At 34.8% G+C, this 5,250-nt stretch overlaps 1 pseudogene; it reads right to left on the bottom strand.

Annotated features, from left to right (window-relative positions):
* Positions 1–1,709: 1,709 nt before the first annotated feature.
* LOC100618544 (heterogeneous nuclear ribonucleoprotein H-like) lies at positions 1,710–2,843 on the bottom strand (annotated as a pseudogene).
* Between the last annotated feature and the right edge of the window lie 2,407 nt (positions 2,844–5,250).

Raw genomic sequence — 5,250 nt, 5'->3', positions numbered from 1 at the left:
AATTTCTTCATTACCCTACATAAGGTTTTCTTGGCAAAGATACTGGAGCAGTTTGCTATTTCCTTCTTCAGCTTATTTTAGAGATGGGGAAACTGAGGAAAACAGAGTTAAGTTACTTGTACAGAGTTACACAACTAGTAAGTATCCGAGTCTGGATTTGAACTCAGGTTCTTCTGACTCCAGATCTGGTACTATATTCATTGTACCATCTGGCTGCCCTATTATCCTATAGTAGTAGCCTTCAACATTTTTTGATCTTTAAATGGGTTCCTCTGACTTGAGAAGATCTGGAGTCATTAGACTTTATATCAAAACTCTTTTCCATCTCAAAACTCCATGAACTTATGTATATTCAATTTGCTCAGGTGATACTTAATTTTGATCTTGGACTAGAGTGTGGTTATAATTTTTAACCATTAACCTCTGAGGAATTCCAGTAGTTAATTGTCTGTTTACCATTTGGTAGTGAGCTGTGGATTATTATAATTTGAACATTACTCAGCAATTTGTTACTGTAATATGACACATGAAATTTCTTTGAAAAAGGAAAAAAAGATATATTGATAAATAACATTGATGATGATAATTACCTTCATTTGTACATTTAGTGCTTTCTAGTTTAGAAAGCCCTTTACTCACCATAACTGTCCAAACAAGTGGTACAAAAATTATAATTACCTTTTTAGATATGAGGAAACTGAGAAACAGAGAGATGAAATCATAGGCTAGACTTAGGTCTGAAACAAATCAGATTTAGAAAACATACATAAAGTATGTTTTAAAACATATTTATGAAATTAACTTGTTTCTATCAGTAAAAGCAACTCACAAAGACAATCTACTAAAGAAGAGATGGGCTGCTTTCTCTTTCAGCCTGGAGAGTGCTTGAACCAAAAGAAATTAGGTCTTCTTGAAAGAATTAACGAAGGACAGAAGGAAGAATCCTAGTAAAATACAGATGATGCAAATCCATCTTTTCTCTCTCATGTTTTAGACCTGCTCCTATGAGATACAGCTAAATTATATTGAACTGATAGCTATTCTTTAGTAGGCTATATTGTTTATCTCCTAGTTCCCTAGTAAATTTGACAATTTTTTTTTACAGTTTTTGAAAGGAAGATTTATTTCTAAAAGTGTCACTTTGTATTAAATTCTAAGACCTTGATTTAAATCTTTCATTGCATTATGATTTCCTCCTAGGTGTATTACACAAGTGTAAGTTGTTCCCATTAACTTAAAAAAAAAACAAGCTTAAATGTGCATACCTTACAAGATAGTAAATTAAGTATCCTAGAAAAACATGCCAAATATTTCACTTTTGAATCACAGACACAGCTTCTATATTTGTTTTATGAAAAAACATGCCTCCCAACATGCATCTCAGTATTCTGTGTAATGCGGTATATGAGCAGCATTTAACATAATTGAAACTACTTTAACTGAAATATTCTTACTGCTTAAATATACTCCTACAACATAACTACTCTGATAAAAGCTGAAATTGTTTAAAAGTTACAGTCTTTACTCAATTTGGTTATTACATCCTAGATGAATGTTTTTTTTTTCTGTGTTCAAAAATACTGAACCTGAAGTTTTTAAAACAATCCCAATTTCACTTAGAGTAAGCATAAATCACAAGCTTGTACTGCAAAACTGGCAAACTTTGTTTTTTCCTTTAAAAAACACTGACCAAGAGTCAGTGATTAGGATTATATTCTCCACCCACTATTCATACTGGATCTGCCAGATATCCCTCCCAGCCTGTTTATTCCCATGGATGCATGGTTCTTGCTACTGTAGTAACTACTAGTCATTGCTCCTTGGCTCTACTATGCAATGTTTGATAAAAAAAAAAATTGGAGTTTTTCTGTAGAATGTAGTCATCCTTCTTCAAGCCTTGACCACCATAGCCTCCTCTAGAACTCCTACTCAGTTACTGGCTAGCTGGACCACCATATCTCCTAGCATTTGATTACCTTAAACACCAACATTTGAATCTGCTGTAGAATTCAGGAAGAGTTCTACATATGTAGGTTGCATATTTTCTTTGTCTTTTGATATAGCTGCCACAACACCTTCATGAACAACAAATCCAGTATCTGGTTCTCTACTCGCTCTGCCATCAGACCTAATTTCAGGGTTGAGTGGTGAGACAAAATTGTAAATATTTTCAGTAGCTCTGTAAGTAGCTCTCATGCACGTACAGTGACCCATTGTACTCTGGAAAGTGTTCCTACCATTTCCATATTTGTGATCAGACATTCCTGAAAAACAGTAATTGATGTCTCTTCCAAATCTATCTGACCTGAAGCCACATCCGTCATTATATCCACTGCAGTCATTATATACCTGTTGTCCATCATAGACACTATGCCTTATTTTTTTCAAATGCAGCTCCTCTACCAGTGCTATTATTGGTCTGTCATAAGGACCTGGCTGCTGCATAGCCATTAGTTTTTGAGAAGGATCATAATGAATATGAACTTCTGTTCAGCTGTTCTTAAAAATGTCAATGTACCTCCCTATGCCCTATTCTCTCCTTACATTTATTTAGGGGCTTTTCAGCTATTTCCTGTGAAGCAAATTGCACAAATGCCTCCCCCATACTCCTCCCCTGGAAGTCTGCTAGCAAAGTTATCCCATTTGGCAAGATCTCCAACCCTGAGAAAAAATTGAACAATTTCTTCCTTGCTACAGCCAAATGGGAATCCTCTAAGGCACACAAAGTCATCATTGGCAGTGTCAGGACGATTTGGGTCAGTATATGTCATCACTCAACCCATTTCAATGTTGTTTGACTTGAGTACTTCAATGGAACTGTGTCCCATAGTTTCTCTGTCTTTTTTCAGTGCCAATTTGACTTGGTCTTCTGATTCTAATTCAATAAATCTTTCTCTTTCTGGTCTTCCTTCTCAGATGAAACAAATACTGACACCCAATTTTGAATTTTGCCTTCTGAGAAGTACTGGGCTTCATTGGCCCAAGAAGGACCATGGCACCTTTACTTTGGAGCCCTTTCCACCTTTGGTGCTCAAAATCCTTTTGTTCAGTCAGTGGTGACAATTTGATGCTGAACTTTGGTGAATCTATATAGAAAAAATTGGAAAATTCATTTTTAAGTGATTAACATTCTGGTACTTTTTGGCTCTTAAAACTTACTTTCCATAGGAAAAGAAGCAATGTACCTCTAAGTAATCAATAGGAGAAATTAAGTGAATTGCTATTGTGAACTGACTAATCATTTAAGGAGCTAGCATGGATTCCTCTTAAAATGAGTCACCTTCTCAAGTTAAGCCCAGCATTTTCATAGTCATCTTTATAATTAAACAGTTTGGAAGAAGTTGATTTTTTCTATTTATAATGAAAACTGTAATGACAGTTTATTACTGCAAACACAAGAGCAGTCATTGTTATCATGGAAACTTATAAAATGACATAAAGTCAACATAGGAGCATATAAGGACCTTTGGGGATTAGAAAGAGACTTTTTTTTTATTAACTGTATCTTGGACGGATTTTTTGACCAGTTTGTTTGTTAAAGTTTTCATTTTCATTTTTACTTACATCCTCCCTGTGACATTGCCTTACAGTTTTTGCTTAAATTCAATTCAAGGCTCCCAACACACAAAACAGTTTTCTTCTTTATTCTGTACATTTCCATTGTAATAACCTTCATCTCAGGGAGAATCTCTGTGGGATTCTGGGAAACAGCAGAGTTAGCCAGGCCTGGGGTGAAGAGAATCAAAGAGTCCCTTTTTGAGCAAATGTTTTGAGAATAGGAATCTGAGATAAAGGACATCAAAGAATGATAGGTCCTGAAAATAGCTTTTGCTGTTCCAATAATAATAACTCAAATTTCTATGGCCCTTTAAGGTCTACAAAGCACTTCGCAGATGCTGTCTCTTTGAATAAAAGCATAAATGGCATTTTAAAAAAATCAAATTTGAATATAACACAAAGCTGGGAAGGAAAGCCAACAAACTAAATGACAATCATGATCCAAAAAGATCTTGTCAGGCTAGAAAAATGAATTGAATCTAAAAAAAGGTCAAGAAGCAACTAGTTCTCAGTGAGAGACAGAAGATTAAAGAAGTGGGAAAAGAAACAATCTAAAATGAAAGCAAATTTGTTAACCTATTACCTTTGAAGATGAAGAATGAACACTATATTGTAATACAGCCATATTACCATTAGAGTAGACTTCAAAAAATCTCAGGTTTAGGGTTTTTTTACAGTGGGTGTGAAAACTGGCCAAAATGAATACATTCTAAAAATCAAATCACTACTCTATAAAACTAGGAAATAGTAACAATAGCTGAAAATCAGTTTACTTTCTGCACTGAAGAATTTGGCTCTTTAAAGGTTTACAAAACATTTTACAGATATTTCCCTTGATTGCCATGATAGTGCTGGGAGGTAACAGCAATATTGTATGATCATCAACTGTGGAAACGTGGCTACTTTCAGCAATGCCATGGTCTCAGACAATTCTGAAGGACTTATGAAAGAGCATGCTATCCACTTCCAGAGAAAGAACTATCTGAATTGGATACAGATCAAAGCATACTATCTTTTACATGAGTTTATTTATGTTTTTATTTGGGGAGGGGGTTGGTTGTGTATGTGTGTGCTATTATAACAATGACCAATATAGAAGTGTGTTTTGCTTGCTAATACTTGTGTGACCCAGATCAAATTGCTTACAATCTCTGAATAGGGGGAGGGAAGGGGAAGTTTGGATCTTCTAATTGTGGAAAACATGGGAAGTTATTAGTACGTGTAATTTGGAGAATAAAATGTTTGAATTAAAAGTAATTGTGAGATAAGAGGCACATTATTCCATTTTTTCAGTGAACTTACCTTACTTTAGGAAAGCCAAACAGCTAGTAAGGCTCAGAGTCAGGAGAACTGAACCTTTGTACCTTGTGAAATTATACTAACCTGATGTGTTCCTTTTCCATAGTCAGTCACTTACTAAATGTTCAGAAATACCTTGAACCCAATAATGGCTAAAGGTGTCCTATGCAATAAAGCTTAATCTTCCTATAAACATGGAAGCTAATTAATTAATTAGGGTCATCTTCACACTTCTATTGTTAACTATAATCACATGCTGATTTGATCTGTGGTCTCTTCAGTTTATTACCATCATTACTATCTGAACTATTAGGAATCCTCATGAATTTCAAAAGTGAGCATAAATTATGTACTATCTCTTACATTTCCTTAGAGAGAACCAGAGCTAACTAG

The sequence above is a fragment of the Monodelphis domestica genome, chromosome 6, assembly GCF_027887165.1.
Source record: "Monodelphis domestica isolate mMonDom1 chromosome 6, mMonDom1.pri, whole genome shotgun sequence".
NCBI lineage: Eukaryota > Metazoa > Chordata > Mammalia > Didelphimorphia > Didelphidae > Monodelphis > Monodelphis domestica.
The sequence above is the reverse complement of the archived record's forward strand: the minus strand, read 5'-3'. Positions and strand labels throughout refer to the sequence as shown.